Genomic DNA, 14,287 nt, shown 5'->3' with positions numbered 1-14,287 from the left:
GCTGAATAAGAGATTGCTTAGCATTCATGTATCTTCTATGTGAAGTGTTTGTTAAAATATTCTGTCCTTTTTTTAAAAGACGTCTCTTTCTAGATGTATTATATTTTCTCATCTGTGTCTTGCCTTTCATTTTCTTCATGGTGTCTTTCAAAGAGAAGAAACTTTTAATTTTGATAAAGTCCAATCTATCAATTTTTAAAAACAGTATTTTTAGTAATTTGTCTAAGAAATAAAAAGATTTCTCTCTTATATTTCCTTCTATAATTATCATAGTTTTAGATTTAACTATGATCCATTTTTAGTATGAGATAAGGGCTAAGGTTCATTTTTTCCCCCTGTAAGGATATCTGTTTTAGCATTATTTGTTGTAAACACTATACTTATTTGATTGAATAACCTTGCATTTTTGTAAAAATTGACTATACATGGCATATGTAGAGACCTAGTCTATTTCAATGATCTTTCTATTCTTACGTCAACAATATGCCCATATCACACTACTTTGATTATTGTAGGTTAAAGATGAAGTTTTTGAAATCTTTTGAAATTAAGTAGTAGAAATCAAGTTCTTCAGTTTTCTTCTTTTTCAAAATTGTTCTGGTAAGGTCCATAGCACTTCCCATAGATTCTAGAACCAGCTTGTCATTTTCTATAATAAAGTCTCCTGAAATTCTGATTGTGATTACACAGACACTATGGATCCATTTGGAGAGAAATAACATCGTAGCAATGTTGTGTATTGTGATCCATGAACACTGTGTTTCTCTCCATTTATTTAGGTCCTCTTTAAATTCTCTTAAATATTTTGCAATTTTCAGCAAAATAAATTCTCTGAAATTCTCTTAAATATTTTGCAATTTTCAGCAAAATTTTTGTTAAATTTATTCTTAAGTATTCATGTTCTTTGATACTATTTAAAAAAATTGTATTTACTGGTTGTTTTCAGTGTAAAGAAATAAAATTTAATTTTATATATTGTGACCTGACAAAATTTACATATTATTAATTACACTAGCATATTTTCAGAGACTTCTTGGGATTTTCTATGTACTGTAAAAGATGTAACAATCAAAATGGAATCATTAATGTTAAGAAAACCCTGACACATACAGCAGGGCAAGGCCATTAAAAGAGAGTCCTCACGCCTGTGTGCCTGATAACAAAAAAGACTCTACAAAAACCAAAACCTTAAACAAAGTCCACCAAAATCTTTCACAAAAAATACTGCTGCAAGGACATCTGCCCAGCAACTGTCTACCCAAACTTGGAGGAGCATCACCTTTGTTATTGAGCCTGTGGCCAAGGATAATTATTTCAAAACAGCCATGTAATGATCCTCTTCATTTTTTTATCTTTAAAAACCTTTGTCTTTGTGATGTGGGCCATTCTCACTGGGTATTCAGCCACTAAAAAGATGGAGACTTTACATCTTTTAAATTAATCTGGATGGATGTGGAACACATTATTCTTAGTAAAGCATCACAAGAAGGGAGAAACAAGAATCCTATGTACTCAATTCTGATATGAGGACAATTAAGGTTCTAGTACAGGGAAAGTGGGGGGATTGGGAGAGCTGAGAAAGGAAAGGAGAGAGGGGGCGGGAGGCCAAGGGGTGTGGGTACACCTTCTGGGGGTGGGCACAATTATAAGAGGGTCCTTATCTAACAAAAGCAATCGATGTAACCTGGTTCTGTGTATCCTCAATGAATCCCCAACAATTAAATCAAAAACAAAAAAAACCTTTGTCTTCCTTTACCTCCTTGAATACACACACAGATTACTACAGCACGCATATTCCCATTGCAGTGTTCCCTTCTCCTCCCCCCACCCATTTCTTCTTTTAAAGACCCTTTCTGTTTTTGTATTAATATTTAGGTTGACAGCACACAATCCTGTTTATTCATTAATTTTACTCCTTCCTTTCCACTCTTCACATTTTATTTACTTATTTTGCCTAATTATGCTAGGTGGGAGAATGGGAATCCTTGTTTTAATGCTCATCTCAGGAGGAAAGCATCCAACTTTCAATAATCAAGCTGTAGATTTTGCACAGCTACCTATTAACAGGTTAAACTCCATTATTCCTAATTTCCAAAAGGATTTTCTTTTTTTATCATGAATAGACATTGAATTTTGTTTAATGATTTTTGTGTATCTCCTGAGGTTGTCACATCTCCCCCTTTATTCTACTAATGTGGTAAACTCTATTGATTGATTTTAAAATATTAAACCAACTTTAACGGGAGGCGCCTGTGGCTCAGTGAGTAGGGCACTGGCCCCATATGCCAAGGGTGGAGGGTTCAAACCCAGCCCCGGCCAAACTGCAACAAAAAAATAGCCGGGCGTTGTGGCAGGCGCCTGTAGTCCCAGCTGCTCGGGAGGCTGAGGCAAGAGAATCGCATAAGCCCAAGAGTTAGAGGTTGTGTGAGCCGTGTGACGCCATGGCACTCTACCTGAGGGCGGTACAGTGAGACTCTGTCTCTACAAAAAAAAAAAAAAATAAAAAACCAACTTTAAATTCCTAACATAATGCCATTGGGACATAGTGTTTTACTCCTTTTACATATTGTTGAATGTGCTAATATTTTTTTTTTCTATCAAATCTAACCTTTATTAAAGCATCAAGGAGGCGGGTTAGTACTTTGAAAAAGCACACTCTGAAACACAGAATGCTCATGAATTTAAAGCTTTGCCAGTCTGGCAAGTCCTCCCATATACTTATTAAGCCACAGTATATTTAAATAGCCAGCTAGGGGTGGCGCCTGTGGCTCAAAGGAGTAGGGCGCTGGCCCCATATGCCGGAGGTGGCAGGTTCAAACCCAGCCCCGGACAAAAACTGCAAAAGAAAAAAATAATTAAAAAAAATTAAATAGCCAGCTAGAGTTTACTAAATCCAAGGAACCAAAAGAAAAATAGATGTGTTTTCTTCATTAAAGGGGAAGGTTCTTTTTTCCCAATAGAAATAGAAGAATTTCAAATTTTGTTACAAAAATAATTAAAACTGGATAAGCCCCTATGGGAACTCAACCCATCCTTTGAATATTAACAGAGTGAAGATATTTTTTAAACTTATTCCTACCATTTTGTCTCCTATAACCCCCTCTCCCCCAAAGAATATGTAGCACACCAAACCATTAACTGTTACAAAATGTGTACACCATCGAGGTTTCTTATTTGTGATTCTCCTTAAGTCTTATGCTAGTTGGGATAAAGCTCATGAATTTCTCCACTACTTTTAGCAAAGGCTCAAGTCACAGTAAAAACATGGAAGTAATTTTTAATAAAAGCAAAAAAAAAATAATCAATAATCAAGCATTCAGAGTACTTTGTTCCATTCTCTTATCCAAAATTTCAAGGCACCTGAAAAAAAATATGAATGAAAATAGTGGTTTTGAGGCCTAAGCTTGTCACATTTTGGGGGAAGTTTTCTTTTTCTCAGCCAAAAGCTACATATTAAATTAATTTGAATAAAGCCTTTCAAAATAAAAACTTGTAAGACCATCTTTAAAAGCCATAAAAAAATTACTTTTGATACACACACACTCCTAATAATTTAGGTGGGTGTGAATAAAATTCCAAATAAAGATTAAAAAATAAAGTCACTTTGAAAATAACTTTGGCTACTCCCATTCCACATATACCATATAATGATTTAAACTATAATCAAGGATTTTGAAAAAATGTATGTATATCTTATCCATAAAAACACTAGCATACAAACTTCAAACTAAATGTTATTCAAAGTGACACATTCTAAATCTTAAGGAAATGTAAAAACACCTTTTTTGTTTGTAAAATAACAAAATCAATATGATTGTGTTATTAGGGAATTTGTCCTAGAAACTTACTAATAAATTATCGGTAGAAATTCTGAAAGTCCATTATGCCATTGCCTGAGACAGACTCAAATCCTTTTCTTGAGGAAAAGAAACATAAATAAACATAAACTACAGGCTAGTCATCCCATATCACAACCAAGTATGACTCTGACAATGACTGGAGTGCTTACACAGAACACCTCAGATTTGGCTGTTCCTTAAAGGTCTCACACTGAAGCTATTAGTCCAACCTACCTTTGGGACAATTGTATCAGTAGACAATGCATCTTTTTATCTTGTTTTGTTAAAGTTTGTATCATACTAGTCTATAACAGATAGCAATGAAATAGCTCTAGCAGGAGATGAAGCAAGAGGGCAACTGTGTTCTAGAAGAAACATTTATCTGTTGATCCAAGTTTCTCAATTAATTCCTAAAGGGGTGCTAATTCATGCCTATCAATCAGATTAAATCCCTGAACAAAGAAAATAAAGTGCTTTAAGGGGAGGTGTTGAGGTGAGCCTCCCCTTACAACTACATCACAGAATCAAAGTGCTGATGATCAATATGGGCATAAGCCCTGAACACACGCTTTAGGATGGTCTTTGCCACAGACATGAAGGTTTTGAGAAATGAGACACCAATCTTAGAAGGAAAAGGAGTTTCATCATTAAGCTGATCCTGAACCCAACTCATTAAATGGTAAATTTTGATTTGCTTTTTAATGTTAATACCATCTGCCCAGGGATATTCATACCCTGGACCTGCAGACGTGACCGGACAGCTTGCTTCAGTGCAGAATTCTGTTCCATATAACGTTTGATTTGGTTGAAGAAATCCACAGTATTAACAGCAATCCATTCATTGAGGTCCTCTCCTTCTGGCAACATAACAGCTTGTCTTAGATTCCCACTTCCTAGAGTTGCTTCTGCATGTTGTAAGAGTTCATACTGATGAGATCCTTCAGGGATATTCTTCTTTGGTTTGAATGTTTTAGAAGAGCTACTGCTGAAGAGGAAGCTCATTAGTCCTCAGATGACAGGGGTGGGGCCACTGGCCCCCATCCCAGTCAGGATTCAGAGCCAGTGAGAGGGTCCTCAGTTTGCTGACAGCTGAAGCCCTGACCACTGCTGTTCCTAGCTTGGGTTCAAGATGCCACGGTGCCCTCTGTGTGCTAAGATTTTGTTTAGGATATTCTGTGTCTGTCTTCACGAAGAATATTGGTCTTTAGAAAACCATATTCTCTTAAAATATCTTTATCTGATTTTTTGTATCAGTGTAACACTGGCCTCATAAAATTACTTGAGAAGTATTTAACTCCTCTTGTACAATATTTATTTATCCCTTAAGTATTTGATTGAATTAATAGAAAACTACCTGGGCCTGGGGTTTTCTTTGAGTGAAAGTTTTTACTTATGAGTTCAATTCATTTAATTTATCGGGTTCTTCTTGAATCAATATTTGTTTCTTTTAAGGAATTTGTGCATGTCATAGAAGTTGCTGTATTTATTAGTGTATGTTCATGATAGTTCCTTAGTATCCTTGTAATGACGCACTGTATAGTGACATGACCTATTTCACACCTAATTTTCCAATTTGCATCTTCTCTTTTTTCTTAGACTGGTCTGAGAGTTTATCAATTTTATAGATTTTTCTATAAAGTCAGTTTTAAAAATTAATTGATTTTCTCTGTTGTTTATTGTTCTCTATTCCATTGATCTCCATTCTTTCTTATTTCCTTTCTTCTATTTACTTTGGGTTAGTGTATTTCTTTTCTTTCTTTCCTTTTTTGTTCCAGCTTCTTAACATAAAATATAGATCATCGATTTTATTTATCTATTTATTTTTGAGACAGAGCCTCAAGCTGTTGCCCTAGGTAGAGAGCTGTGGCATCACAGCTCACAGCAACCTCCAACTCCTGGGTTCAAGTAAGTCTCCTGCCTTCACCTCCCAAGTAGCTGGGACTACAGGCGCCTGCCACAACACCCGGCTATTTTTTGGTTGCAGCATCATTGTTGTTTGGTGGGCCCAGGCTGGATTTGAACCCGCTGGCTCAGGTGTATGTGGCTGGCGCCTTAGCCGCTTGAGCTTTAGGGACCGAGCCTATATCATCAATTTTAAAACTTTCATTTTTTCTAATAAAATCATTTAAAATATAAATTTCCATCTAAAAGGACTGTGTTTTTGATATACTGTGTTTTTATTATTGAGAATGTAAAAATAATTTCTAATTTCCTTATAATTTCTTCTTTGACTCATGGTTCATTTAGAAGCATGCCATTTAATTTCCATATATTTGGGGAATTTCTTGATATCTTAATGCTTTTGGCTTTTTATCTAATTCCTTGGTGGTTAACAAATATACTTCATATGATTTCAATCTTTTAAAATTTATTGAGCCTGCTTTTATGACCCAGCACATGTTCTATAGTGTACACTACATGTGTACTTAAAAAGAATGTGCATCCTACAATTGTTGAATGCTGCATTCTATAATAGCAATCTGATCAAGGTGGTTGATAGTGATGCTTGAATCTTCCATTTTCAGACTATTTACTTCTTCTAACAATTGCTGAGAAATGAGTGTGGAAATCTCTGACCACAGCTATGGACACATCTATTTTTTAAATTTTGTTAGTTTTCCCTGCATGTATTTCTGAAGGCCTGTAATTGGGTGCATTTACATTTAAGATTGCTATGTCTTAATAATGAATAGATTATTTTAAGATTATGAAATGTCTCTCCTCCTAATAATATTTTTTATTTTGAATATTACTCTTTTAGTTATGGAAGTCTTCATATGTCCAAAATTAGCTGTATATCTTTTTCAATCTATTTACTTCTAATCTACCTGTGCCATTTATATTAAAAATGTGTGTGTGTGTGTGTGTGTGTGTGTTTTTTTTTATTGTTGGGGATTCATTGAGGGTACAATAAGCCAGGTTACACCGATTGCAATTGTTAGGTAAAGTCCCTCTTGCAATCATGTCTTGCCCCCATAAAGTGTGCGTGTTTTTTTTTTTTTTTTTTTTTTTTATAATAGCATATACTTAAATCTTGCTTTTTTATTTAGTTTGGCCATTGAATGGAGAGGTTTAGTCCATTTACATTTAATGTAATTATTGATATGCTCAAATTAAAGTCTACCACCTTGATATTTGTTTTGTATTTGCTCCCTTTATTCTTTGTTCTTTCATTGTTCCTTTCTTCCTTTCTTCTCGTAAGTTTTTCCCCCTAAATTCCATTTCTCTTCTCTATGGCTTATTAACTATACCTTTTTATTTTTTAGTGATTGATTTAGCATTTACAATATGCACTTTAACTTATCACAGTTCTAATTAGATATTATGGATTTCATATATTTAAGAATCTTATAGTAGTATACTTACATTTCTTCTCTCCCGTCCTTTATGCTGTTATCACACATTTTACTTCCTTATACTTATAAACCCCAGCTGTATTATTATTTTTGCTTTAAATAGTCAATTACTTTTAAAGGATATTTAAAGCAAAAATGCCTTTTAGATTTACTCAAGTGTTTATTAATTTACAAACTCTTCTGTGCAGAGCTGAGTTTCCATCAGTTTATTTTGACTTGATAAACTTCCTTGGGCATTTCTTGCAGTGTAGGGTTTCTGGTGAAAAATCTACCCATCAAATTTTGTTTGTCCAAAATATTCCTAATTTCACTCTCATGTGTGAGGGACCCTTTTCCTAGTTATAGAATTCTCGGCTGGTAGGTATTTGTTTGAGCACTGTAAATATGTCATCCCTTGTCTTCTACAAGACATTCTCTTTTGTCACCAAAAATCATTGATTATTCTTATCTTTTTCCCTTTTATGTAATGAGTTTTCACTTTCTCTGGAGGCTTTTTAGATTTTTTTGTTGTTGTTGTTCCTTTCCAGAAAGATGATTCTAATGATTTTCTTGTTGTTTAACTTGCTTGGGTTTTATTGAGCTTCTTGGATATGTGAGTTTATAGTTTTTATTACATTTGAAAAAACTTTAGTGATTAATTTCTCAATTTTTTCCCTGCCACCACACTGACATTTTCTAGAATTCCATTTTACAATTTTGTTACACTGCTTGATTTTCTCTCACAGGTCACTGAGATTTCTGTTTAATTTTTGTTTAGAAACGAGACTCTGTTCTTATTTGAATGAGACTCTCATTTTATCTGTCTTCAGTTTGAACTGCTTCTATTCTATGTTTTCAAGTTCACCAATTTTTTACTTAGAAATATACCATCTATTGAGCCATTAAGTGAATATTTTACTTATTATATTTTTCAATTATGGAATTCTGTTTCTTTTTTTCTAGTTTCTATTTTTTATTATGCTTTTGATTCCCTTTAATTCTTGAATACATGTATAATGGCTGTTTATATTCCTTGTCTGCAAATTTCATCAGCACTATCATGTCTGTTTCTTTTGACTGAATGTTCCAGTGATGGGTCACATTTTCTTGCTTCTTCACATATCTAGTGATTTTTCAACTGGACAGTAGATATTATAAACTTTATACTGTTGAGTGTCTGGATTTTCTTGTCTTCCTTTAAAGAGTACTGAATGTTGTTTGACTATTGGCAGTTACGGATGTAGTTGAGCCTCTCATGGCTTGTTTTTAAATTTTTCCAGGATGAGTCTTGATTTTAGGACTACTGATACAGTTAGGGCCTTCTGGGATCTCTATTGAATGTACCATGTACTCAACAAGTATTAAAACTCAAAATTCTGGCTAATCAGAACTCAAAATTTTCCTAGCCCTGTGGGCTCTGTAAGTCATTTAGCCTGATGGCTGTGCTCGGCTGAGTCTTGCGGAATTTTACCTAATACATTTTCAGTTTAGTATTCAGGTAGAGACTTAAGGGGATGCTAATGCAGATTTGGGGAGCTTTTTCTCTGTGTAGCTTCTCCTTCTCTGGCTCTCTGTTATAAAAAACCGACTTAGTCTATTTGCATTCTGTTCATGTGAGACTGGGTAATTTATAAAGAAAATCTTCCTTGGCTCATGTTTTTGAAGGCTGTGTAAGAAGCATAGCACCTGCTCTGGTGAGGGACTCAGGAAACTTCCATTCATGGAAGAAGGTAATAGGAAACTGGCATGTGGAGAACACATATGAGTAGATGCAAAAGAGAGAGAGAGGAGGGAGGTCTCTCCCTTAAAAAAGGTCTCAGGCTCTTTTTTAACAATCGGTTCTCACAGAAACTATTAGAATGAGAATTTGTTCATTACCATGAGGATTGTAGGCACCAAGCCATTTATGACAGATCTCCCCTCTACAATCCAAACACCTCCTACTAAGTAAGCCCCACCTCTACCATAAGATTTTGTGGAGATAATATCCAACTGTATCAAAAACATAAATGCCTCAGCTTTGTCTAATCTTTGTCTCTGCAGTTTAATGGGAACACAATACTATGGTTGGGTTTCCCCTGTCTCCCTAAAATATGCCTCCAGAAAGAATACCAATTGTAGGGGCCATCTTTTATTTCCCTAATCTCAGGAATCACAGTCCCCATCCTGTTGCCCAATGTATGAAATTAGTTGTTTAATATATTTTGTCTAGCTTTCCTGTTTTGTTTTTATTTATGTTTTTATGGCAAAGGACAAGTCCAATACCACTTTCTTTCTTATGACCTTCAGCAGAAATTCTTATTTATTTCTTGAAAGTAGAAAACATGTCATGTGTTGCTCTTGTTCCTATTTTACTTCTCAATATGGCATTGTGGTTAATAGTAAAAATTATAGAGCTGGCCTTGCTGAGTTTGATTCCTGTGTCTGCATGTATCATCTTGTGATAGGGGTAGGATATTTTACTTCTCTGTGCCTTAATTTACCCATCTACACTATAGGAACTGTAATAATTGTACCTACCTTTTATGTTTGAGCTTCAATAAGTTAATAAGTTATAAGGCTGCTTGGCACAGGATAATGCTCAATATGGTAGCTATTGTCAATATTGTTCTTGCTAATTATCCAAAGGGCAATTAGCTTATTTCTGGATGACTGATCCTTTTTTGTTTGTTTTGAAATATCACACAGATAATCTGACCAAATTAGTCAATGAAATCACATAATATTGTTTCATTTTTATTTAAAAGAATCTTGTACCTCATCTCTCCCAGCTAATCACAAATGTCAACTAACAGTAAACTCCTAAACTGAAAACAAGACTTTGACAAAAGCCTCATCTTAAGAGCTAAGGATATTTTAAGTGTACCCTGTTCTTTATCTTTACATCCTGGTCAGCATTCAGTTTTCCATCCAGAGCATATGTGTATGGATTTCTAGCATTGAGATTTTATTGGAACTGCACTGGTGGCAATAGATCAGTAAGGGAACACGACAGTGAAAAAAGCTTGGACAGTGAAGAATCACTTTATAGAGCAAATGTTTTCCCACTAATTTATCTATGCCATAAATCTTATATACCCTGTATGTTGGGTATATAAGTGGGCAGCATTTGGGCTGATGTTACTTTCAATGACTAAGCATGGCCTCCTTACATGATAGTTTTCAGCTCTATGAAGAGCTGCTCTGTTAGGGAGATTCTCCTAGGAGGTTGGAGGGGGTTTGTGGGAAAGAGGAGGTCCTGATATTTTTATGTGGTAGGCAAAGATTTGCTAATCGCTTGGATATGTGCTTAACTAGCTTGGATGTTAGTAATACATCCAAGAATCAAATAGAAATTCAAGTTTTAAGAGAAACAAATATCTGTGCTATTTGCTCTGCAAACCAGCCCATGTGTTATCACTTTTCTGCTGTCCTGGGAGTAGTCCTTCCTCATATGCCCAGAAGGTGCTGGACGAAAATGGCCAGCTTCCAGGTGACCTCGACAGAAATATTGTCATGATCTGAAGTTCATGTCTTGTAAATGTTAATGATAGTCTTCAGAGAATAAAGGGATAAAGAAGCAATTAAAACTCACACTCCTGAATGGATACTGTGATTAAACTGGATTCTGGTGCAGTATTTTGGCTTTTTTTTTTTTTTCCTGCAGTTTTTGGCCAGGGCTGGGTTTGAACCTGCCACCTCTGGCCTATGGGGCCGGTGCCCTGCTCCTTTGAGCCACAGGTGCCACCCATTTTGGCTTTTGATGTAGTACTATGGTGCAAGGGTCTGTGTGCTATCACTGATCTAAGTAATCCTCCACTGATGTACATGACAGAATGAATATCAGGGAATACTAACACATCAGTCACCATTTCTGAGTCATCTAACAGCATCTGCCTTATGAATAATACTTTGAATCTGAATTAACTTTGCTCCAGAAAAGATCGATGCTTTTGTTTTCTTATCTATGTGAACAACAGATCTGTGAGGAAAGATTGGGCTAGATTTGTTTTCTCCTCTTTTTACCATGTGAGAAACAAAGAACTGGAGAGAGTAATTCATTAGTTTGAGATCCTACAGGGATACAAAACCTAGAGAACCCTAGGCCTTGGAGTACCAATCTTGTAAACTTGCTGCTAGATCAGGGTCAGAGACTAAATATTTTAGGTTTGGGCCACATAGTCTCTGCTGCAAGGTAACTAACTATTCAACTCTGCTGTTATCACTTGAAAGCAATCATAGAGAGGACAAAATGTAAATGAATACACACAGCTGGTCATGATAACTATATATAGACAACTATTTTAAATTGCACATGAACTTTATGGACACTCTTTATATTATATATGTGTACATATAATGCTATATATGTATATATGTTTTTATTTATATATATGCATATATATATTTCCCCCAGAAAAATAGGCCATAGGCAAGTTTGGGTCCACAAGCTATAGTTTACTAACCCTTGTACTACATCATGGCACATGCTAAATAAATGCTACCTCAAGCTGCAAAAAGCTGCTGCCTTTACATGACAGAAGAATGCGACATTTGTACACGCTTCTTATATTATCACTTGATCTTCACAAGAACCCTGATAGGTAGGCTGTTGATGACTTTTCATTCTAAATATAGAGTATGAAGAAATGAAGAGCTAACCCACTTGTCCAAGACCACATTGTTGTAAATGAAGTGTGAAAACTATAGTATGAGTCTCCTGACTTCTAATATTCCTTGTCTACTAGTGTTCCATGGGAAATTCCTACCTACATTTTCATGGGAGGAGATCCTAGGATCTGGGAAGACTGAATGACTTCTCTGGAGTCAGTGGTCTGTTAGTGATTGAGCCAGGACTGAAACCACCTTTGCTGCCTTTGCTTTGCTGGTTTTCTATGTGAACATTTTCCAGAACAAAAGGTATAACTAGAGAAAATAATAGGAGCCCATTGTCGTTCATTCTGTCAACTTCCTGAAGTGGTATCATTTTATAGATTTATCCCTTTGATGTACCAAATGGTATACAGACACAAAATGATTTGTGATTTGCTTTATCTTTTGACGGCCTAATTTTCCCATTTCAAGATGGGTTATACAATTCTTATTGGCACACTGCAGTACTTTATTTAATTTTATTCTTTAATGCAGTCTGAAGATAACAGCTTCAACCATAGAACTTTATTATTTCCTCCAATCCAGGGAATGTGTGAATCAGAGGAAAATAAATTGATAGAGGACTCCTTGGCTAATTAGCACTTTGAATGGATAGGAATCATGATTTCTAGGGCGTCTTCTAGCTCTGTCTGCACAAGATAGATAAGATGACCAACCATCCTGATTTTCCCAGGACTGAGGAGTCACCTGGATATAGGGCTTTCTGTGCTCAAACCAAAAACTTCCAGGTAAACTAGAATGAGTTGGCCCCTTAAAGGCTTAATTAATATTTGTTAAATGAACTGACCACTAACTATAACCCTGTATCCCTGGAGGTAATGATCTTCATCTGAAATAGGGACTGGGGAACTGGCGAAAAATCAAGAGGGCTGTCCAGGTGCTTAAGAATAATTGAGTATAAGGCTTCACGATTTTGTAGAAAGCCAGACCCAACTATATTGAAATATCTACATGTATATATGAAAAACCAGCCAAAAGACAAAAAAAACAAAAAACAAACAAACAAAAAAAACTGGTCCAAATAATTATTACTACATGTCCTACTCATTGGTGAAAATCAAGTAATCACAACCTACAAAACATCCAAACAGAAGGAGTTTGACTCTAGCTGTAGGAGGCACCTGAACACACTTACCTGGCGTCAGCGCTCAATGTGGAGAACTAGCCACAAGCTACTGGTGATCATCATTTCCTGGACTCAACAGGGCATCTGGCTGCCAGCACAGGACCCACAGCCTGCCTACAAGCCCAGGAGGTAGTGCCAAGTATCCAGACTCTGAATTTGAGGGCAAAGGCCCAGTGGCACCTTTCTGAGCTTTCTCTGATGCCTCTGATTTTGAAAATTTGGGCTACGTGACAAGATGGCCTCTCCATCTCCCACCTTTGGGGGAAGGAGTGTCCGTTGGTCTTCCTTAGAATTCAAATCCCTTAAATGATGTTCCTTAGTTATCTACAGAGTTAACGTTCCTGGCCAGGGGCTTCATTTACACCACAGCTCAGCTACTCTACCTGTTCTGCAGAAGGTTACGAGTACTTTACACAACAAATGCAAACAACACCTAACAAATGCAATCAGTGTAACCTGGTTTATTGTACCCTCAATGAATCCTCAACAATAAAAATAAATAAAATAAAAATGCAAACATTAAGCTAATCTCATTTGTTTATACCCTCACATTAATCTGAAATTTAAAAAAAATCAAAAGACTCTTCTAAACACTTTAATGTTATTTTAAACATTTTAAACATCTTTCAGAAAAGACTATTAAAATTATTACAAAATTAATGAATCTAGTTGTTGAGGGGTTATGGAGTCCCATTTCCCGGATTCAGCTGACCTGGTTGGATTACTCACTGAGCTATAGAGAATTCAGCGGAGTCCTGGTGGTAACTGAAAGTAATAATGAATGGAAACTGGAAATAAAACTAGAGCAACACAGGCATGTGAATAGAAGGCAAAAGTAACCACACAAGTTTCAGTATAAGAAACAGAAACTTTATATATGAAGAACAAAGAACCTTCCGAAGAGAGCTGTGAACCAATCTCACCAAAGAGAAAACGTGCCAGAGACCACAAGCAAAGGCCTGCAGGGGTATAAATATCCTTTCCCTTGGAAATTTGCTGCAAGTCTCTGATTGGCCTCTCTGCGCCTCCAGGAAGCATTGCCCTTGTCTATTGGTCATTGATTGTCTCTTTCTTTTTTTTTTTTTCAGTTTATGGCCAGCGCTGGGTTTGAACCTGCCACCTCCAGCATATGGGGCCGGCGCCCTACTCTTTGAGCCACAGGTGCCGCCCTGATTGTTTCTTTCTATTGGTCATTGGTTACCTAGGTTACTTCATATCCACATTCTTATGGGCTCTCCAGACTTCCTGGTTCAGTAGGCCAGGTTTTCCTCCCACCCACCTTGAAACCCCTTTCTTAGTGTCCCTTCTCAGTACTTTAAAACCAGTTAAAAAAA

The 14,287-nt window shown here is 36.0% G+C and overlaps 1 protein-coding gene and 1 pseudogene across 1 annotated transcript in view; both read right to left on the bottom strand.

The window, feature by feature from the left end:
• CPQ (carboxypeptidase Q) overlaps positions 1-14,287 on the bottom strand; it is a 509,108-nt gene that overhangs the window by 18,518 nt on the left and 476,303 nt on the right. The window lies entirely within an intron of this gene.
• On the bottom strand, positions 4,270-4,841 carry LOC128563829 (MOB kinase activator 1A-like; annotated as a pseudogene).

Source organism: Nycticebus coucang, chromosome 13, assembly GCF_027406575.1.
Source record: "Nycticebus coucang isolate mNycCou1 chromosome 13, mNycCou1.pri, whole genome shotgun sequence".
NCBI lineage: Eukaryota > Metazoa > Chordata > Mammalia > Primates > Lorisidae > Nycticebus > Nycticebus coucang.
Note: the sequence above shows the minus strand (reverse complement) of the source record. Positions and strands in the feature narration are given on the sequence as shown.